The sequence below is a fragment of the Anomalospiza imberbis genome, chromosome 20, assembly GCF_031753505.1.
Source record: "Anomalospiza imberbis isolate Cuckoo-Finch-1a 21T00152 chromosome 20, ASM3175350v1, whole genome shotgun sequence".
NCBI lineage: Eukaryota > Metazoa > Chordata > Aves > Passeriformes > Viduidae > Anomalospiza > Anomalospiza imberbis.
The window spans coordinates 11,088,398-11,111,961 of NC_089700.1; the positions used below are offsets into that span (position 1 = coordinate 11,088,398).

At 46.3% G+C, this 23,564-nt stretch overlaps 1 long non-coding RNA gene across 7 annotated transcripts in view; it reads right to left on the reverse strand.

Moving 5' to 3' along the window:
* LOC137485959 (uncharacterized) overlaps positions 1-20,926 on the reverse strand; it is a 44,858-nt gene extending 23,932 nt beyond the window's left edge. For 2 of the 7 annotated variants that reach the window (XR_011005518.1, XR_011005516.1), the window contains exon 1: positions 15,000-15,247. This is a non-coding gene — a long non-coding RNA (uncharacterized lncRNA). Of the gene's footprint in view, positions 1-10,649; positions 10,787-14,999; positions 15,248-15,475; positions 15,538-18,136; positions 18,401-20,286 lie in introns of those variants that run through there. The other 5 variants (XR_011005520.1, XR_011005519.1, XR_011005517.1 and 2 more) reach the window with 5 other exon arrangements.
* Between the last annotated feature and the right edge of the window lie 2,638 nt (positions 20,927-23,564).

A 23,564-nucleotide genomic window follows, 5' to 3' on the forward strand; every position in this document is an offset into this window, starting at 1 on the left:
AAGTTTTGTCCTTCACAAATCTGCCTAATTGCTTTTCTCATTTAGACAGTCATTTGCTAATGAACCCCGTCACCCACTAACACCAACAGAAGGATTTACATTGAGCAGATTTAGAAGGGGAAGGACGTTCGTTGTTATGGGCAGTGAGCTTTTGGGACAAGACTTCAGACAGCCAGCAGGGAAAGGGAAAACCAAGCAGTTCAAAAATACGTAATTTTGCGTACAAAGTAAGATTTTCTATCCCTCATGTGCACAAACATGGGCTTGGGTTTTCTGACTATGATTCCTGAGTTATTTTTTTGGAGGCCGCAAATGACACTGAGCCTTCTGTGATAATGTAATAGAAGTGCCTAAAATGACAAATTAGGAGGAAGAGTGTTTGTGACAGTGATAAAGGGAAAGTTTAAGGCTTGTATTTAGATAAATTGGCTGGAAAATTTATCCACACAGTCTTTCAAATACGATTATACAAACATAATTTGCATAAATATTATAATTAAAATTCTGCCTATGGCATAATAAAGAAGGGAAAATAGCATTAAATGATCAAGGCATCTGAATGTTTGAAATATCACTGTGTGATGTTTCATGCTATCCATTAAATAAGTAATTTATTGCAAAATCTATCAAAGTAAAAGGAAATTAAGTCAGATAAGGCTGGTTTTTTACTTTGCATGGGTTTTTTTCTGAGGATATCATTCCTTTCAGAGCACATTTGATTTTTCCAAGGTACTAACTTAGAGTAATTATAATACAGGATCTGCTCTAGAGCTGTGACTGTCCAGATGCTGTAACTGCAGCACGTGCCCATGCACAGCTTATGGCAGCAGGGCACAGGAACTTGCCGTTCCTGGGTGGGAGTCCCATCCCGTGTCCTGCTCTGTGCCACCTCCTGCCACCTGGAATGGCAGCACAGAACCCGGTGCAGCCTCAGGTGTCACATATGGGCAGCAGGGACACAGGCTGTGCCCAGGTGGGCAGCAGGGACACAGGCTGGCTGCTGAGGTGGTGTCCTGTTCCAGGACAGCCCAGCCAGGCTGTCACGAGCAGCCTGTGCACATCTGGGGAGCCCCTGCCAGGTGCCAACACCCTCCTCTCCAGGTGTCTCCACGCTGGAGCACTGTTACTTTCAGCTGCCTTTTCCAGGCTCTCCTGCCCTGCCATACCCTGACACATTTCATACAAACAACACGTTGCCACCCTGCTGAGCCCTGCTGGCTCTGGAACACCGTCACGGGCTGCTGCCACTTCAGTCACTGCTTTCTTCCGCACACATGGACTCCCACAGCCCCTGGCAACCTGCTGTTCTCCTCTCTGTGCCTCTCCTTGTCCTGCCTTTGCCCTCGGGTGGGCCACCACAGCCCCACCTTCGCTCTGGCACGCCTCACACGGGCTGCCAAGAAAGGTTAACGAGGGATGCAGGCAGTGTGACGGGCACGGGAGGGATGGCAGCATCAGCAGCTCCTGATCACACCCGGGAAGCATTAAACATGGCTCTCAGCACCAAACCAAGCTGAGGGACAGCAGCAGCTGATGGACTGCATCCCTGGCTGCACTCCCACTGCTCGTAGGACGTGTCGGACACCGGTGTCCGCGCGCACCGGGGCCGGACCTCCACACCCGGCCCAGCCCGGTGTGTCCCCAGCCACCTCCCAGCTCCTGCCAGGGGCAGGGACCACCTGTACTCACAGCAGGAACACCCCAGTCAGAGAGCAGACCAGGCTAGTTATTTATTCTGTCTGTTGGCTTAACCTGATGGAGACCGAAGGATGAAAGGGCAAGTAGGAAATGAGCTTTGAAATGCACAGGGAAACAGCCTTCCTCATCAGGCACCACTGCTTCCTCACTGCCACTGCAAAGATCTCTTTAGGTAAACCGTAAAGAAAAATAGCATAGTAAAGGAAAGAAAACTTACAAACAGTTTACTGAAGCGTTTAAACTAAACTGCTGCAAGGTACGTTGACCCTCTGATATAAATCCTCTGCCTTGTCCACCTCCAGGCCTGAAAACAAGGCAGCCTGGCTCCTAATGTCACTTCTACTGCTGAAAATTTGTGACATCAATAAAATCCTGGTTTGTCAGTACAAATGGAATTTTAAATTGAATTCTTATCAAATTAGCCTTTCATCAAGGTCATGCAATATTGTGTGAATAACCTTTTGTGAGGCTGTGTACATGGCTGCTGCCAGAGGTGAGAACAAGACAAATTCTAATGAGATTACCCAGCTGGAGCACTCAATAACAGGCAGTGGAGGAGATGGGGTGACATTAGGTTTAGTGATAATTTAAGTAAATGGCTACACCAATGCTTGAAGCACAATGCTTCACCCCCCATCTTGACTGAACCCACACATGCAGTAACTCCCTCACAGGTCTCAGTAGCCCCAGAGCAGTCACAGCTCTGACATGTGACAGCCAAACAGAATTTCCTGGAAGAACCAGAATGAATTGTATATGCATCCCCTCTGCTGGCTCTGTGGTGCAATAAAACTTCCCTTCCTTTCAAGGGAATGGTGTTTTGCAACAACAGCTGGAGGGATTTTCCATCAGCCTTGAACACCACGACCAAATTTGTGGGAAAAACCTGTTTTTCAGCATGAGGAGCTGAGTGCTCTGGGAGCTGGGTAGGAGCTGAGGGAGCCTGAGATGTGCACACGCGCTGTGAAGCAAGGACACAGCCTTGCTTCCTCATTCTGGGCCTGGCTGCACGCAGAGCCCAGATCCGAGTTAGACACTGCCTGTGGCATCGCCCAGCCAGGGGAGTGAGCGGGACACCAGGAAGGGGTGACACTGCCCTGGCCCCCAGCACCTGCTGTGCCAGCCCTGGGAGCTGCAGGACCATCTGAGGAAGCTGTTCCCACCACGGTGGAATAATCCTAATAAAAAATATGAGCTGCTGCTGCTATCCTTTTAGATAACATCTTCTTGAAATGAACTATGTGGATCAAATTGCACAATCAAGAAATAAACTATCCAGCTGCTAGAGCCTCCCTCCCAAATAACAAAATAGCTGCATATTTGACAACTCAAAAAAATATTTCAGCAAACATAATAGAGAAGTTAATGATAATTAGGCTGGTATTTTATGCCATAACACTCTTGAATGCCTACAAAAATACATATTTTCAGCAAAAGATAATTGAAAAGATTATTTGGCTTATCTAAAAGAAGTTTTTCCAAGCCTCAGCACATCTGTTAGGAGAATTCCTGCAGATACATAGTGCAACACTGTTGGCTCAACAGACTGTTCATTACTTTGAGAAAGAGGTGGAAAAAGCCACGGAGGGTTTTGCTGATGACAGGTCCCTTTGACAGGAGACAGGCATAATGACTATTTATGGGACCCGTGGAAAAGTGGAAGTGGCTGAATGAGCCCAGGAAAGCAGCACCAGCCAGGCTGGAGCCCTGCCCAGGGCAGAGCGAGGGCTCTCCGCACACGGGTACGAGTCGATGAGGAGCCTGCCTCCGACATCTCCCCGCAAACCCGCACGGTTTGCTCTCTGTTGCTAAGTTACGTGTTTATCCGGCCCCACACAGATCCCTCCAGCACCGAACTAGCCGTCCTTTGGCAGATGCAGCTGCAGTATTTGCTCTCCGTGAGGACTCAAGCTGAGAATTTGTTTTTAGGACATGTTCTTGCTGTCTGGATCTGCAGGCTGAGCCTCTGAAGTATGGACAGGGGTAATTGAAAGCCCCTTTCTGTCTTCAGGGGGGCAGAGTCCAGGCTCGGCTGCAGCACCGTGATGCCAAGGGAGCCTGCCATTCAAAGGGCTGTGGATGCAGCCAAGGCATCAGTTCTGACAATATTCTGATATTTCAAAATTGAGCATTTCAAACCTGAGGGGCCACAAATTCCTTGTCTTTATCCTTCCCTGCTTGTCCCCCTCCCCAGACACTAGCTCTAGGCAGACTGGGCAAGACCTTTTGCTTTCAAGGAGGTCTGTACAGTGCTCTGGTGTTTGTACTCTCCAGCTCACAAGGGAGGGGGAAATGTCTTCATGCCTTGTTTTGGGGTCCCTCGGTGCTCTGTCTCATGTGGATGTTCTACTACAACAGGCACCTTGGCTGCACTCACCTCCCATGCTTCTGTGGCCACAAGGAAGTCTTCCCAGTGATCCCTGGGGGCTTCTGTGACCCAGGATTTTTGTAAGTCTCGGCATTTTTAAAAACATTTACTCCTGTTCAACCAGTAGCTGCGACTGACTGAGGAGAATCTGGAAAACAGAAGTTTGACACGAGCCCTGGTAGGTTCAGTCTTCAGTGCTGCTGTGCCCCAGCCCTGGAACACCAGCGTTACAAGCTGGGCACAGAGCGAGAGAGAAGCAAAGGGGCCAGTGCTCAACGCTTCTTATGCCAGTGAAGCAGCATCTCATTATTCTGGGGCAGAAGCCCAGAGCTGGTCCTCAGCAGCCTCGCCCCCAGCAGCTGCTCTGCTGGTACTAACTGGGCTCCTGGCATGAACCAGGTTTATCCATGGGCTGCAGGGCCCGTCCTCCACATTCAATATTCAGAATACACTAAGCACAACGTTTGTGAAAAGTGTCAAATGCAATAATATATTCCTGTGTTTATCTTCAGGCTACCCTCTCACCAACCACACTGAAAAGTGTTAAAATTGGACAAGATTTCCCAGGAGTAAAAGAAATTCATGTTCATATGCATATATAGGCTGACAGGTGAACAAACTCTTCTACAGGGCAATTGCAGATGCTCTAAGTGACATTTTAAATTCTTAAGAATTTTCCATTTGCAAATAGAAGTTGCCTTGCAAAATGACAAGCAAACCAAGCAGACTTCCCAGGAACTAGTCATTTCTGTTGCCTTTTAGTGGTTTTATTTTCTATAAGAGAGAAAAATGATTAGTGGCCCCTCAGATATGGACTTTTGCATCTATCTTTAAAAATCTTTTATAGAAGAAGAATAATAGGCCAGATACAGCACTAACTTCTTTTGTAAACTACTCCAGGAACATATTTTACTCAGAGCCCTAGCACAGAAAGCAGATTAACTGGAAAAGCTAATGGTATAGTGAAGTATAAATATTTCCACAAATGTTTAGCTAAATCCTTTATTAATAGGTCAAATTTTCTCTGAATTTTTCACCTTTTGTTAGATTTTTAATGGGTTGATACCTTTCCAGGCTTTAAAAACTCCTCAAGGGAGGAGGAGACAGCCCCACAAGCGCCCCAACTCTTGCTGCTGTGCTGTTTTCATCCCACTGGCTCTCACAAAGCAGAATTATGCCTAAAATCCTGTGCCCCTCCATGGGATGCGATTGCTCAGAGAGTGAAGAGCAGCCAAGGGGACTCTCAGAGCAGAAGCCCCGTGGCTGTGTCACTGTTCCTGCACTCTCTGGCCGCATACCCACAGCATGATGGGACAGCAGGCACCAGGAGCCTCTTCCCAGGACAATCAGTCTTGTTCAGCAGTGCAAACATTCTGTCTCTCCCTCCTTCCTTCTGTTTCTCATTTTACCGTACATAATTCTGAGGTTAATAATGACCATTAAGCACACTAAAGATCAATACCTTCCAAAAATCTCTGAAAACATGTTTTAGTTCAAGGAACTGGAGGTTGCTGTTGAGTCCTATTACAGTTTTACAGCCTTGAATTTATTGGAGATGGTTTCAAGTCAAACCAGACACACTGACAGCAGAGAATGAAGGTCTGGGCAAACTCAATACATCAACTCTATGATCAAGTGGATTCAACAGCCTGCTCAGAAGCAGGATAAAAAGTGTGGCTTGCACTCATCAATTTTCCATTTTGTCTATCCAGTAAAAAGAAAAAAAAAAACCCCAAAGGTTATGAGAAATCATCACCTTGGGTCACTTGGGAATTTTCCATTTAGCACAGCTGTGATGAACATCTCAGACTCTCCTGGTATCACAATTCCTCCAGCTCAGCCTGCCAGTCCTGCCTGTGCCCAATGAATCCTGTGAACACGAGGAGCTGCCAGAGGCAGGGGACACCTGGGCCATCTCCCAGGCTGCCTGCCCCCCATCCCCCAGCAGCACCCACCCATCCACCTCTGGGGGTTTGTTTGGGGTTTTGTAGGGATTTCTTCCTTCAAAAATTTTGTCTTGAAGGACGGGAGCAAGGTGAAGGGCACATCTTGGACAGGAAGAGGTCTGTGGGAAGGCATCTGTATCTGCATTGGTAGCAATGCCTAACCAGCTCAGAGCCAAGGAAGAGGTTCTCCAATCATGCAGATAATTTTGCTCTTAATTAAACAAATGCCACAAAGACAGCTGGGAATTAGCAGCTGTAGTCTAACCAAGGAAGTATGATATCTCCTTTAATTAAAAGAAAAACTCTCAAAAGTTCCCTAATGAAATCGCCACGTGGGTAAGATGGAGCAGCTACAAAACCAGAAAGCAAGACATAACAGAGAAGCACAGGGATTCAGTCAATGCAATTTTCTTGCAGGAAAATATTTCAACTTTCAAGAAAAGAAAAGAAGCCGTGGAAGTTGCAAGAAGTCAGCTTTCCAATTGATTTTCAGCTTGACTTTGTGGAGCACCATTCCCAAGTAATGACTAGGAAAATTTACAGCATCCCAATTACATTCAGGAGCACTAGACACTGGAGGTATTGAACTTAACTGTGACAGCTCAGTGTGTTAAACAAAATCTTTTATTTCCTAAGGAGGTAGGCATCTACAGCAGAGGATATGAGGCAGCCAGAGATTCAAATCTGCTTTTTTTTTTTAATATTGGCTCTTTTGCCAGCCTCAGAGCTACTCAACATATTTACATATTCTGACACACCAGACTTTCTCTCTTGATAGATAAAATATGCAACTCTATTTAAAGATAGAGAATCTCTCTCTGCATATTTTCCTAAATAACATCAGATACGTAAGAGACTCCCACTGGTATAAAATTTTCTCTTACTCATTTGACTCTGAACATTGCCCCCTGGACCCGCCCTTAAAATGCTCCTCACATTGGGCAAGGCACTGAGGGCTCGGTGTCACCTCTTCTAGAACAGCTCTCCATGGCCATGGTGCAAGGACAAAGCTGGAGCATCACGTAGCTGCCAAAGCTGTGACTATTAGCCAGTGGCTCAGAAAAACAAGGGGAGCAGAAACCATGGGGAGCTTATGCAGAGTGGCCAAAGACACCAATTACTGCAGAGCTGAGGCTGCTGCCATCTGAAACAGGGTTTTTCTCAATTTTTTGCAGTCTTAGGAAATTATAATTTGCCTCCAGGTAATCATTTCACAACAAATTTGGAAGAGGATACGTATCATCTTTGATGTCTTGTGGACTCTGGCGTTTGCCATAGGGAGTAAATACATGAGAACGGAAACTGGGTCAGGTTACTAAGGACAAGTGTAAAAATAAGACAAATGTACAAGGACAAATCCAGAAAACTAGCGGGCACTAAATTAAGTAGAAGTCCAGGGTCCATCATCCACGACCAAGAGAAAGCCTGGGTGGTGTGGGAAGGGGTAAGTACTCTGTCCAAAAAAGGGACAGCAGAGCTGGGATCCCATATGCCCGCAGGCAACCCGGGCTTGCTGAGCTCCTCCCTGCCCCACCAAGTGCTTGTCTGAGGCCCCCCCTGAGCTGTGCTGGCAGTGGCATTCCCATGGACATGCCAGGAACAGAGGCATTAGCCTGGCCATGGTCAGCTCTGGGGCTGACCGAAGCAGTACCAGGAGGGAGGAACTGATTGATTTTATTGAAATAATTGTTTTGCAGAAAACACTCACTGCTGAAAATAATCTGTAAAAGATGATCTCAGCTGACACAAACTGATTCAGAGCTATGAGCTTCGACAGAGCACCAAAAAATCATTGCAAAAGCAACTCCCTGCCCATTGGGGTGGCAGGTAACTCCACATGACAAACCAGGCAATGACTGTCAATAACATATTGACTTTATAGGTGCTTCCAAGAACAGGGACTACACAAGTTTCCAAAGGCAGGGACATATGGTCCTCTGCATATAATTACATACTAACAACAGCCAGGTTGTGCCTGGAAGAACCCCTCTGTGTTGTAAAACCCATTCCTGGCTATGCAGAAGGCATTCTCATGCATTTGCGGCACAGACACCCTCGGAGCCCCTCCTGCCTCAGGTGTGCACAGTGACTTCCCACACCAGCCAGCTCCCTGAATCCATGCTGTAAGCATCACATATGTTCCTGTCCTCTTTAAAAAGCATTTTAAAAAGAACCACTGGGGTAGCAAAGTGCTGTTTGGTATCTGAACTGCCTTTTGATCATCAAAGCACATGCTTAAGAACAGATCAGTAGGATTAGGGCATGGGCCAAATCAGAACTCCCCAGGGCTCAGCATCCTGGCTTTGGCGCAGAATCCTCCATCCTTTTGTGTCCTCACCAAAGGAAAGGGGAGGAAAAAAAGAAGCTGCCAGCAAGGCTACTATGCTGCAGCAAGGTTAGTCTTCCCCCTGCTACGATGAGAGGTTCTAGCTGTGACCCCAGCACCACCGTGTTACTCAAAGCAGAACAGTCCCATTTATCAGGGATGTTTTTTCCTAAAGCAAACCATTCTGGTATAAGCCTTTTCCAACAAATACCAAAGTTTGCACAGCAATAGCAACCACCATGGTAAAGAACTGGGCTGCACTTGACTGACTGGGGTTTGCTGGCAAATACTCACTCAGATGAGGACTCCCAGGGATGCCCTGAACTCTGTGAGCACAAGGACATGGGCTCCCTGAAAGCCCATTGGGAACAACCAGTTTTCTCCAGTATTTCCTAGCTGGGCACTCACTGGGCAGAGTGGGTTGGTCCGTCTCCCAGCACTGGGGGACAGTGCCAAAGTCACTGCAGAGTGCTCCCAGATTTGGTATCGCTGTCCAGCTGGAATTCAATAAACCAGTCTCTGTCCAAATTCCACCTCCTTTTCTCTTCAGTTTATTTGTTTTATGTTTCTCCTGTTTGTTGCTTCAGAATAACCTACTTTTCCCGTAAGAGGAGCTGCTGATGTGCTCACCTCTCAGCGTTGTTTCCCTCCTTCCCTCCAGTGAGAGCTGACTGAACCTGGGCCCAGGGGCTTGGCTTTTTTCTTGTTTACTCATGCTGTGGTTGGCACAATGGGGCTGTGAGGTATGGGGAGAATCTGCCCATTTTTCTGGGCAAAAAGGTACTGACATGAATAACTCGAGTTCCTCAGAGAAGCAATAGTTGTCAGCACTGTGGGAAGGGATGCTGATGTGAGGGCAGGAGCCAGCCTCCAGGCCCTGGGGCAGCTCTGCAGGGATGGAGCAGCTTTACCACCACATTCATTACCCTTAGTGTTCCTGCAGTTTGCAATGGCACACACAAAATCGCAGTGATGTATTATTTATGAGAAATAAATATTAATCAATATCAGTAAATACATATGCACACATAAAGAGAGAATGGCAGTAGATGATGGCCACTGAGTGGTGGTGAACGTCCTTGCCCACAGGGACTTGGCAAACAGCATAAATATATCAACCAGATATACAAATATACTCCCTCTCTGAGGCTCAAATACCAGGTATAAACATCCAGCTTTAATATCAGATACATAACAAGGGTTTTTAAAAACTGCAGTAGAATAAAGCCTTGTGATTCAGGGACTGTGCAGGTAAGTGGGATTTTAGACTGCCCATCACCAAACAGGGATGGGACTTAGGGGGTGCTGCTGAACAGAGACCAGCAAACTGTCCCTGCAGCAGGACAGTCCGTCAGCTGGGTCGCACTGTACAGGGCATGGGCAGGGCTTCCCTGCCACAGCAGGTTTACCAAGGGAAGGGGGAGAACCAAGCAAGCTGAGAATCCTTCGAAAAGTTGGAAGTCAAAGAGGAATGAGGGCTCACAGCCACAGCAGGAGCTGTCAGTAATCAGTTTATGCCACCATATGTTTTAATAATTTCAGATTTCTCACATGTCTCTAGGGAGCCTCAGAGGGGTTTTCATGCTCTTCACTCAGTTTTCAAACTTATGGCTGTTCTCATCAATAAAAGATTTGGTTTACACACTGTTGCAACTGTATAATGAAAACCAGGTGCAGCCATGTAGTATTTCTCTTTAATTACTATTTGTGGCATGATAAAGAAGAATTAATCACTCTGCACTGTTAGAAGAGGATGAACCACCTACCAACCACAAATTCGATTTTCATTCAGATGATGTCGCACAACATTCTATTAGTTCAAGTAAATATCAACACTAGTCTTAATTATTTCTTTGGTCCTTCTCCCTGCATGAAACATCTACCTGGTGTGAACAGATACGCATAAGTTAAAGAGTTATGGCTCTTTCCGCTCACACACCTGGTCCAGAGACATACAACACTTTCTCCCCACACCCTTTGAAAGAGAGAGATGCCGTTGTCTCCCCTTCCAGCTATTTTCTCTAGCAACAAATTTGTTTTTATGACTTATGGGTGAAAAGTGTGAATTCAAGGAAAATGTAGGCTTCCATCATTTATTCATACTATCATTCAAAGCCAACCCACTCAAGAATCCACAATCACTTCTTTGTTGTGACTGTGGGCACACATGAACAAATGCATCAGTTAAGTGTTAGGGTACTTCCTGATGGTCAATGTTTAATTCCTGGCAGGGGTCTGATGTCCAAATCTTACTGAAAAACAAGAAATTCACAGAAATGTCTGTCCACAAAGGAGTTGTGTTAGCACTTACTGAATGCCATTTTGTGATGAGATGCGCAGAAGGCTCCAGCACTCCTAAATTATGCATGGCTATGCATTCAGCAGATCCTTTGCTTTATTTGCAAGAATCTCACTTGCCAGAGCACTCCAGGGAAGGAGGAGAGGCTCCTGTCAGAATTAATACAGTCAACCAGAGAAAGAGGATTTCACCAATTAACTGATCGGGCTTTTTTATTCTGGTATTTTTCCTCTCTGCCTCTCCCCAGCCCCGTTCCTGCAGCCCTCCAGCAGGGAGTGCTGCCACGGGACCGCAGGGCTGTGCCTGTCCTCCCTGGGCTGGCAGGGACCGCAGGGCTGTGCCTGTCCTCCTCCCTGGGCTGCCAGGGACCATGGGCTGTGCCTGTCCTCCCTGGGCTGGCAGGGACCGCAGGGCTGTGCCTGTCCTCCCCGGGCTGGCAGGGACCGAGGGCTGTGCCTGTCCTCCTCGGGCTGGCAGGGACCGCAGGGCTGTGCCTGTCCTCCTCGGGCTGGCAGGGACCGCAGGGCTGTGCCTGTCCTCCTCGGGCTGGCAGGGACCGAGGGCTGTGCCTGTCCTCCTCGGGCTGGCAGGGACCGCAGGGCTGTGCCTGTCCTCCCTGGGCTGGCAGGGACCGCAGGGCTGTGCCTGTCCTCCCCGGGCTGGCAGGGACCGAGGGCTGTGCCTGTCCTCCTCCTCCCCGGGCTGGCAGGGACCGCAGGGCTGTGCCTGTCCTCCTCCCCGGGCTGGCAGAGGCACTGACGGGGCTGTGTCTGTCCTCCCCGGGCTGCCAGGGACCATGGGCTGTGCCTGTCCTCCCCTCCGGGCTGGCAGGGACCATGGGCTGTGCCTGTCCTCCCCGGGCTGCCAGGGACCATGGGCTGTGCCTGTCCTCCTCCTCCCCGGGCTGGCAGAGGCACTGACAGGGTGTGAATCCCTCACAGCTGGGTGTGAGCATCCCCAGAGCCCCCGGTGCCTCCGCTGCCACGAGACACCCAGCACTGCTCCTGCTAGAGCTGGCTAAGACACACCTGCCCAGAAAACACCCTCAAAATACAGTACCTGGAACCCATCAAATTGTTCTGTTTGGGTTGTGTTGGAGAGGAGATTTGGAGGGGGCTGGCTTTGAAGGGTTTCTTATTTTGAAGGCAACTGTGCTATTAGTCAGCACCCAAACCACCAGAGAACAGAAGATGGTACAAGCCAGACCCTTGTGCTGGGCAGATATCAATCTTCATGTAAAATACAAATGACTGAAGCATTGATTTAGCTGAACAGAAATTATTTTTCTGCAGCAAAGCAAAATAACTTAAAAATATTAATCACCCAGTAAATCAGGGTTTTTGTTGTTTTGTTCCAGGATGGAGCAAAATGTCAAGGTTGCTGAAGCTCCACAAAACCAACTCAGGTTAAGTTGTTTGTTTCATCATTTTTAAGAGATAATTGAATTTCCAGTCACATCCTGAAATTACTATCAATCAATCCAGTCACTCCAATATATTCATCGGCTATATGGGATACTAATCCAGACCATTTAAAGAAATAACTAGCTATTGGAAACCTCTCCACAGTCCTGCACCCATCTTCCTAATTATTAAAAATAGAGCTATAACCTGGCTGCCTCTTCCTGACATCATTAGACTTGAAAGAGGAAATAAAATCCATTTGATAAAATTGGAAGTATTGCAGAGGGCAGTTAGAAAACCCAGCTTGGTTTTCCTTTCCAGTCCAGTACAGGGACACACCAGGCTGTGCCCTCAGCCCAGTTCTTGGCAGCACTGGCCACAGTGGCTCCTGCCACCTTGGTACTGGGCACTGGCATGGGGCAGGAACAGGCACAGGACTTTCTCATGCTCCCTTGAGATTTCACTTCCCCATCTATTGCTATTCCCACTTCCCAGCTGCTCTGCCTCCCTTGAAGCCACAGCCCCTTCAAAGCAGGGGTTGTCCATACAAGCTGCGTGCTCCCTGGGACTGGCCAGGAACGATCCTGCTCTGGGTTCACATCTTGCAGCAGGATTCACAGGTTTTCTCTTCCAGCCCCATCTCTTGGGTGATCTACGGAACTTGCTGTGCTCAGTCTCCTACTCCTACACAAATATCAGGACCCCAGTTCCTCAGCAGCCTTCAGCAGTTCCTGATGTGCTGCTTCTTTGATCTGAACTTAATTAACCTCAAATGGACATTCCTGGGGTTTCCTGCCTCCCACAAGGCTACTGGGACTCCCAAGCTCATCTCGTGCTGACTGCAGCAATTCACCAGCCCTGAATTCCTCCCCCAAAGTCATTCTCCTGCTTTTTAGCCAAGTCTTCCACTCGGACCTCTCCATCCAAGACCACGGGGCAGGCAGCCGACAGATGGGGCCAGTCTGGACCCACTGCAGCTGTCCTCTCCCCCTGGCAGCCGCGGCTCATTACAGCTGACTAAGGTGGGTGCCCGTGTCCACGCAGCCTCCTCAGCACGGGACCCACGGCAGCTCTGGCCAGATAAGAACCTTGTACAGGACACGTTACAGCATGTCCGGCCAGCCCTACCAGCCCCGCACTGGCAATCAGGAGACTGAGCTGAAAACAATTAAAAATGGAATGGCACATCTCTCTTACCTGGGAATTGACCCAGAAAGGAGATTATAATAAGGCTGTGGGAAAAAGCATGAGGTAGTTTAAGCTACAGTGTTCTCCATCTGAGCCAAGCATGCAAGGAAAGATTATTCTCAGCCTCATGTTTCTCCTGTTGTCATAAACACTGTTTTCTTCTGTGGACTTAGGGGTTTTAGTTTTGCTTTCCTTTGTTTTTGTTTTAAAACCAAGCACACACATGGTCTGCACTGCATGGGAGCACTGAGTCCACAACATCCATCCCACCTGCACTCCACACTCCACCATGGCTAAGCTTGAAACAAGTGACCCAACTGCAGACTCTGAGTAGCTGCTCCTGCACTACACAGCTGTGCAGACACAGATGGAAGAGGGGAAAACCACTGGCTGTTTCTTTGCCATTGCTGCTTTCCTTTGCCTCAATTCCTAATACAGATTTTTTGCATGAGGAATTCTAAGAAATACCAATAGACCAGAGGAAACACCAGCACTCTCGTTGATGGTCTGAAGCATAGTATAGATTAATTGTGGCTCTCTAGTACTGGGAACCACAACCATGAATTCATAATCATTGTAGACAACTGCTGAACACAACAGCTGCTCAGGCTCCCCATTACATGTATTTATAGTGGTGGCAATCCAGAAAACAGACACTGCTTTACGGAGAGAGTTAAAAAGTGATGCCATTTGCAACACACACACGTGCATTAAACAACCGTAAAGCTTCCCCCTGCACTGCACAGCATTGTAATAGATGTTGGCATTATGTCAGGAAAAGCAGTTTCCTGGATTCAGCCACATTAATGTTCATCCTAATGAACTCTCTGGAGGAGCTGTCATAAATGACAGAATATCATAAAAGAGCTTCGCCGCCAATACAGGCCAGGGAGAGCACAGACACTGATTACATGCACGGGATGAACTCGGAGCTGTGATATTTCTGGTTTATCAGCTATTCATTGGGTTAAGTTTGCTGCTTTTATCTCTGCAGGTGCATTTGAAGTAGGATTCATGGAAAAGAACTTAGAAGATTTCCTACAAAGTTATTAAAGATAATAACTGAAATAATTATTTTGCCTGATGATAAAGCCAATGGCTAAAATTATTAAAGCTTTTAAAAATCAGATAATAAATGAAGTTCCTTCCTACTGGTAATCAGCTCATTTCATTGCAAAAATCTTCTTCTCAAGGTTTGCATACAAACTCCAGCCCCCATGCCACAACCCTCTCCTCCCTTGGAGTAGGATGGAGCCCACACCACCAGGTACAGGCAAGAGTAGCCTAACACACAATAATTTCTCCATCCTTTCCAAGACCAGCAAGGGACAAGACACCAAATGTGCTGCAGTTCACAACCCCCCCCCCCCCCCCGAAGCCAATAACAGCCCTCTGCACCCAACACCTGCTGGGATAAATTAAATTAATCCTCTGCACAGTATGGTGCCAGCAAGGCAGCCAAAGCCAGGTGCAATTCCCACTTTTCTTCCTGGGCTCTGCTTTTCAGGAGAACAAACACTGCTGCAGTTTTGCAGCCCGTCCCCTTTGCTTTTTTCTCTAACCCCTACAAAGGGGGGGCCAATAAGAGCTAATAGAGCCTCCTGCAAGATTAAAGTAATTTAGCAAGTCGAAGCTTTCCTCATGTAACAATCTCTGGATCTCTATCACCCTGACAGCACATCTTCATCAAGCCATTACAGTCTGAAAAGGAGTGGGGACACGAGATAGGGAGGCCTGTCACAGTCACTGGTGAGCTGGCTCCACAACTCACCTGTCAGCTGCAATCAGGCATCCAGAGATTGCTGCTCTGCTGCAGACCTGAAAAAAAAGAAAAAAAAAAAAAAAAAACAATCACCATCCTCCTGATGTGATAAAATCCTCAGTGCTACAGACATGCCAGGTAATTGATCACTTCCTCATAACATACATCGCTCCCTTGCTCTTCATTAGAAATAAACCCACCAAAAATTGGAATACAGAATGTAGCCCTGCCTCTATGGAGCAATTCCAATCCCTTTGCCCTAAGTCCCTTAATGCTAACTGTTACAAAGCTGCCCACCCCAAAGAGTCAAGCATGCTTTAGTCACGGAAAAAACCAAACTGGGGTGATGGCATACTCATTAAAGTATGACTTCTCGCAGGGTTAGGAGCAAGAATGCTCTGCAGTTTAGAGCTGAGTCTTTTAGGAGTCCTCAGAAGAGCTTTAGGATGATGATGGCCCACCTTCACTAGCCAGATTCCAGTTACCCAAATCTCTTGTGGAGTCTCAGCCTGCTACAGAACTTCAGGGACAAAGGAAGAGGGGGAGTCACCGCCCTGCATTTATGCACCCACTAATCCCTCCCCTCCGGGAGTGTCTCCCCCAGCCTCTGACTGACAGCTGTGGAGGATGAGTGAGCCCATGTGAGGGCTTGGGGCTTGGCCCTGAGAGGCTTCTCACATTTCTGTGGTACAGAGGGAATTCAGGCACCAGCACAAGCACTTGGCTCCTTCTGGGGCTGAGGGTGGGCAGGCAGGGACCCCCAGAGGGCAATAAGGCTCAGCTCCACAGCAGGATACAGGTTACATCCCAAATCCACTTGTTCAGGTGTGCTGCACTGCAGGTTAATTAAAGTACTGTTTTGATGCTTGCACTTGAAGAGCAGAGCTGTGTGTGGGTTCTCCAGTTTTGCAAAGGGAACTTCCATTTCTTTGGACTTCCTGAATAGCAAAAATACAAATGTGGGCAAAGAAATTAAATGTTGTCTTGATTTCCTTGAGGCTTATTCCTAGAAAACAAACCAGTTCCTTTTTAAAATGGTCCTGAATCCCTCTATTTCCAGCTTTTTCTCACTGCTTGAACAAATACCATGCTCCCAGTATACCCTCCCATCTGTTAAATTCTTGCAAAAACTTTGGATCTCTTTTCATTTGCTATCTTAATTAATTGCCCTGAAGCTTACCTTTCCTTTCTTACATTTTGCTTGTTTATCAGCTCATTTTTGCAACATTTGCTAATTATTGCAGACACTTTCATTTAAGGTGGATTTGCTCCTTTCCAGCCAATCTCTTCTTTCCACTTGACCCTGCAGCAACTTTGCCCATCAAAGTAAACATAAGCTGGTTTGCATATGGAAGAATAAGGACAGTAAGTGGAAAACAAATGGGCATTGCTGCAATTCGTGGTGTTTCTGGCTGCAAGCTCCCTACCTCTGCCCTAGTGAAGGGAGAGGTATTTAGTTAGAGGAGAACAAACAGAACAGTCCCTCCTCCATCCCCTACCCAGTGGCTTGGCTGGGGACACCATTGCATAAAGCAGCAGAGGTGGAAGCTGAACACTGTTTATGTAAAGCAGCAGATGGTGACATTACATAATCTGAAATGTTATACATGTGTATATATATATGTATATAAAAATTTCACTGAGGCAATAGGACATTACATCGCAGGGACCATGTGTATGGCTGGTTGTGGGGTGGGTCTATAAACCATCTGACAAGTTGAACATGTTTTTTGGTTGCTATGTCTCAAGAACAAAAACATTAGGTGCAGATTTCCATCTCAAACCTTCTCCCAGAAAGAAAAAGGAAATGCTAAAAGTCATCAAAGAAAAGTATGAAATTATCACTGCGAAAGCAGCAGCGTAAATAACCAAACATATAAACGAACGTGGAATTCCAGGTATGTGGTACATGCTGAATCCTTGCAAAATCGGGCCCAAACCCCTTTCCTGCAGAGCCCAGGACCTGTTGATTACCACCACAGGTGTGGGGTACGCGTTGTTTGAACTGTAGGGCTGTGTGTCCCAGGTGCTGGTCCTGTGCTGGTGTCGGTGAGCTCGGCACACGGACACCTGAAGCCATGCAGGAGGTCTCTGCTGTGGGCACCGCTCAGTGTCCTTTATCACGAGCTGCCAGACTGAGGGACTGACAAGATTGTGTGGATGAATCCCAGGTGTCCATCCTGAAATGGCCATGGAACACAGGGCTCCCAGCTGGAGGCAAGTGACAGCACCTGTACAGGGGAATGCTACACGTCCTGTGATGGTGACTGCCCATTTTGGCAGAGAACACAGGCATTGCCCCTGCAAGATGGTGCTGGGCTTGAGTTGGCCATTGGCCTTTAAATGCAGAAAGAACAGCAGGCATTGACTGCACATTAATTTAAAATGTAATTTTTATCCTCTGCCTGAGACTCACGTGGGACTTATGCTATTAAATATTAAATACCAAGACCTTTATGCAATGAGAACGCTTTACTGAATAAAATTACATTAAACAATGAAATCAGAAGCTTTGCAAATATTAACCATGTAACAAGTTCCAGAAAACAGGGTGAGGACCCAGAGGGGATGTGTCTTTCAGCTAGCGACCCCCAGTGAGCTCCTGACCCAGGAGCTTGTGGCTGCTGGCATGCACCTGAACAAGGGCCTCTGTCTTACAGCTGCACTGTGCCAGTGCCTGCACCCTCATGAGGGCAAGGCTTGCACATCAAAACAGGGCTTTCAAGGGTAGTTCAACTCCCAATTTGTGAAAAGTCCAACAGCAAATTATAATTATCTTTTGTTTCCTTTTCCCTTACATTGCACTTCAGGGAATTATTTGAATATTCTGCATGAGAATGGTGATTACTTTGTCAAGACAGGCTGTTGGAGTGAAATGGAGCTGATTTCATTCCATGTCTGGATGGGAAGAGAAACACTTCTGTAGCAATTGCCAAAACTGGCCTCCAATTAACACTGGTACCACTGAACCTCAGTTCTGTAGGACCTGCAAATAAACAACCACACTAGAGTCCCACATGTAACAACTATTCAGTAATCTGTTATACTCTTCGATGGGTTCAGGATTTAAAACAATGGGATATAAGTTATTATCCCACCTCACAGCCTGGCTGATAGCCAAGCGTTAACACAGGTCTGGGCCATACCTGCTCTGTGAGCCTTGATTTCGGAAAACCTGCTTGAATGTTGTCTGGGATGCAACTTAGCATAGGCACAGGTTAAGGACCTGCCCCATGTGAGGCACTTCTCTGAAGTCCCTGTATTTAAATGTCTTCCTCACCTGAAATATTTGAGTCTTCTCTCACATGGGGTCATTTGTCAGCAAGTATCCAGAGCATGAACTGGGAGAGGTAATCTTGTTATTAGAGCAGAGAGACTGGTCCTCTTTTCAACCAATTTACTGAGGTTTTCTAAGTGGAGAGAGGAGAGAGGAAAGCTCTTTGTTAAAATGCTCATCTTACAAAAATAGAACAGGTAGAAAAGAAGTCTTTCCCAAGTTCTTGAAATGGACTTGATGTTGAGATTGAGATTTTTAGAACAGAAGACTAATGTGATGAAAAGTAATTGGAAACTTGTTTGAACTGCTTTAAAAAGATTGTCTTTGGGGAAAACATCCATTTAAGGGGAAATAAAGAAGCGTAAGGGCCTGGAGGCAAAGCAGCCTTCAATAAAGTGCATGGCTTGCTTCTGCAGCCCAGGGAGCGAGCGTTCCAGGGCAAGCAGCCCCAGCTCAGCTGTGTGCTCCCCTGGCCAAAACACTCTGTCCACCACTGCTGCTGGGAAAAAACCCCACAAAGAAGCCCAGGCAGCAGGAGCACAGATACCACAGAACAATGTAAATACAGACATTAGTATAATTTCTGTCAGAACAGATGACTGAAGGAATTTCTAGTGTTCCATTTGCAGTTCCAAATTTAACCCATGCCACAAGAAGATTTCCAAACATTAAACATGTTTCCCGTGTGCTGTGGAAGGACTCTGTACCTTTGAAATTAGCTGTCTCCACCATTTCTGTTGCATCTGCTTATAATCCAGCAACCTGCCAAGGACAGATACAGCCAAAATAGCAATAAAAATAATTCCCAAGGTCAGGGGAGTGCATCATGCTTGGGGCATTAAAAATCTCAGCTTTGCTCTAAGCTGTGTTGATAATCAGCACCAGAGACAGCAGGGAGGACTTTCCACAGGGGCGTTATGCTGCTGGGTGTCCATATGGCTCAGTGATATTTTACTCGATTTTATTTCATGGTTGGAGAGATCAGAGTTTTCCTTGAAGAGCTGGCAGGCAGAGCAGACAAAATTCCCAAGGTATTTTCCTGTTCCAGCAGCAAACTGCAAGGAGAAGAGTCCCTGCTGGGCTCTCATGGATGAGAGGGCTCTGGAGCAGCAGTGGCATGCCAGGACACAGAATTGTGCAGGAGCTGAGGACAATTCCTCAAAGAAGTGCTGGGTGACACTCACCTCCCCTCCTGCACTCACCTCCCACACAGTGGGAACAGGCACTGCCATCCAAGGCAAGGTCACTGGGTGACCATGCCCACCCCTCTGCCTTGGCATCCTGTTGGGATAGCACTTCCGAAAGCACCCAAACCTCTTAAACCTGGAAGAAGCCAGAAAAGTCAGTGTGGTCTGGGAAGCTTTAGGAAAAGATATAAAGGTAAATATTGCCACCTTAATAATGATAGCTTCACACTACTGCAATTATTCTCCTAACAGTATTTTGATGTTTTCACTTACAGTCATTACAAATGACTTATTCCTGTCCCCAGACACCAACCAGAGCCACCATTAGTAATATTCTGACCACAGCCAGGTGTAATAAAATTGATCAAGGTATTGACACTTAAAGATACAAGTAAAGGAACATGATAAACTGCCAAGAACTGTGAGCAAGGAACAAAATGTTCTTTCTTTGTGAAATAGCACCTGGCAGGGGTGAGTCTTTTGACTTTGTTTTGTGTAGACAACAGCTTTCAAATTTGGCCTCTCAGAGCAGATTGGTCAGGCACAATGGTCCTCATGCCCTTGGACACAGGGTGTCCCTGCTCTGGGCATCGCAAGATGTGGGGGACACAAGGGAGGTTCATCATCATTTGTCCCACCCTCTCACAATCTGAAAACGAATCCACGAGTGTTCGACTCCTAGCAAACACCTCTGCACGTTTCCCTCCTGGTCCATATATATTCCACTTTTAACTAAACTGTGCGTTACAGGCCAACAAGATCATTGTGTGGACACACACACAAAAAAAGGTGGCAGTAGGCTGAGAACATCAGACTGTGCAGTTTGGCTTACCCTGAACACAAGGATCATGCCCTGAACTGAGAAGGGGATGTTCTTCTGCTCCTTTTGCTGTTTTACACAAAGCTGCCACTTCTTCCTGCAGCCCCAGGTGTGTGATGTGCACAGAGGAAAATTAGGAAGATGCTGTTGCTGACTAACTGGCAAATCACTGTGGCAAATTCCCTGGAAAAGTGAAGAATTCTAAAGGGCAGTGCAAAATAATGGATTGCTCCAACAAAGGTGGTTTGACAGCAACTGCACAATTTGAATTCAATGAGAGAAAAAACACAGCAGGGCCTAAACAAGAATGTTGACCATGAAGTAGACTTTCCTGGAACTGAAGTGAAAAGGCTAATTCATCAAGCTGTAATGAGAACCTCATTGTCATTCATCTTTTATGTGAATATTTGCAGGCAAGAGCCTGGATGTCAGGGGAAAGCCCTGTAATTAATTTTTTCTCTGTTGTATAAAAGGTAACAGATCTGAACAATAGGTTCTGTCCCAACACAGCTGCCTCAAATAAAAATCAAAATGATTATTTAGGTATTATTTCTACTTCCATCAAAGAAAAACTGAATAGCTGCAGAAAAACTGGAACCATGAACAATGCACTGTTTGACAGGAAAGGCGCAGAAGACCACTTCCAAAAATCTTGTTGGCAAGAAAAACCCAAACCCTCAGCAGGGAGGGCTGAGAAGTAAAAGAAGAAAAGAAGTATCACTTGTTTGCAAAGGGAGAATTTTATACCTGTCTGGAGGTACTGAGTTAGGTTTAAGGACAAATAATAGAGGCAACAATCAGAGTAATTTCCCATGGATAATTTGCCCTCAATGTTCAGAAGACTATGTCAAGACTTCCTACAATTCAAAATCCCTGGCTTACTCTTGTTGTGCTTGCTTTAATCAAAACCCTTTATTTTTTGGAGCAGGAGCACCAGTAGACTCACAAGAGTGACAAAGACTTGCCTGAACTGCCTTTTGTGCAGACAGGTGCCAGAGAGAATTCTTACAACTATTGACCCCGAAATGGACCCCGATGTACACACTGGGGTCCAGCTCAGCGTGTGTTTGGTGCTGAGCACGAGCTGACAGCCCTGCTGCCAGGCATCTTCCATCCAGCAGCTCCTGGAAAAACCTTAGGGAGTGAGTGGAGAGGCAAGGGAGGGGGACAGCTGGGTCTGCATAAATTATCAGTCACAGCAGATGATGTATCGATATGTAAAAAGGAGGAAGAGCAGCCTGGGTCGCTGTTTGCAGCCAATGTGTTAGGTGAGCTAATTAAAAAGACAAGAAGGAAGGTACAGCCAGAGGAAAGTGAGGTAGTTGATGTTTGAGAAAGGAAAAAAACATCCTGCTGCCTATGCCAGACCTTCCAGGTGTCCCTCCATGCCCAGGCAGTGCTCAGTGCAGAGACCATGCAGGCCAACAGGCAGAAGTGTTTTTTAGGAGGATAAAAGCACAGCAAAGGAGAGAGAAAAGGCAAAGAAACACTGCTGAGCCTTGAAACACAAAAGCAACAGCAATTTGGGTCTGTTCCTAGAGTTGAGATCCTATTTTTCTTCTACTTTATACATCACCATGCAACTCTAGAGATTAAAACAACCAGGGCGCTTGCCAATACTCTGGTGAATCCACAAAAATGTAGGTCTCCAGGGATTGTTGAACTATTTTTTCTGATGCTGGTGTGGTTGGAATTCAGCCTTTAAGGATGTTCTTGCCAGCTGGGATATCCCGAAGGACATGTTTCTTCCTCTGTTTTGCTGGCAACCATGAGGAAAAAATCATAATGAGTGACCTCTTTTCTCTTTTCCTTCTGCACCAGCTGGCTCTGATACCCTTTCCCAACCTGCACTTGCATCTTCTACCGAACAGAATCTCATTTCCCAGAGACTTCTTCAGACTCCTCAAGATAATGAAAAAAACAATATAATGGAAATACTTGGCATGGCCTTTCCTCTTTTAAACCAACTTGCTTTTTTATTTAAAAAGCTATTGGAATAAGTAATTTCCCTCTATTCTGCTAATCCCAGCTCCCTGCACATCAAGACACATCCCAAACTGGCCATACTGAAAGCCGTTAGATAACCTTCAGAGGGCAGAAACAGAGCTCTCTGCAATTGCTCTGACTAAATAGTTTGCCAGAAGGAAAACACTGAATGGGCCTTCAGAAGAGTGCGGGAAGTAAAATGCAAGAGAATAAGATTTTTCCCTGTAACTATTTCCTCTTGATTCTTCATTTCCACAGGAGGTGAGCAGGGTGGATGCACCTGGAGCACCGCAGGGCAGAGCCTGGGGAGCGGTGTCAGCTCAGAGCCTGCAGTGCTGGGGCTGAGCTGCAGCCTGGACACCAGACAGGATGGGAACGTCCCAAAAAGGCAGCTCTCAGTCTCCAGCTGAGCCCAGAGGGTGGCTCTGCAAAATCTGGTACTTGACCAACATTTTTGCTCCTTTAGTATTTTCTTTTTCACATTAAGTTTTCTCCAGTCCAGTCCCAGTTGTTCTGGTCTGAGTCCAGTTTGCTCCGTGGGCATGACAGGTTGCTTAGCAGCTGACTTTAAAGTTCGATTATTATATTAATATTGATGTTATCACTGCATGAATCATTACTCCTGTAGGAGGAATAATTTAAGTTTCTTTAAAATATTGATTTTGGAGAGATACCAAAGTGGAGGCACATGGGACTGAATCCTGGCACAGCAGCTTGAGGATGAGCATCACCAACTCTGCTGGGTGGGATGGAGACCAGGAAAAGCAGATGGAAATTCTGGGATAGTTTGGATTTTAAGGGATCTGCCCTCCAATGGGGGCACAAACTTAGGACAACATAAAAATGTTTCTGCATTCAAAGGAACTGATGTTCTCATGCGTATGGGAATAACTTTTTCTTGGACCCAGGGAGATTTCAAAGGCCATAAATGTGAGGGCTAGAAATGATATCTGGATTCTCTAGAATATGATCAGAAGTCAAAGGAAGTCATGAATACAGAGTTCTGTCAGGAATGTCTGTATTATCTCAATATTTTCCACATAAAATACAAAAAAATGGGTTATATAAATAACATGCTGTGAAAATGTCCTTAATGACTGTGTTTTGACACATCTTTAAGACCATAAACTTCACTCTTTTTGGTGTTTTTGGTAAGACTTGCAATGAGAAAAGACAATTCTGAAGTCCTGACATTAATAAATCTATTGTAAAAAGGTCACCTTTGCCTAAGAATATTTTATTATCAGTGGAGCAGAATAGCTGTGAATGTTTAATGACTTTTATCTGATGACTGCCTTGTATTC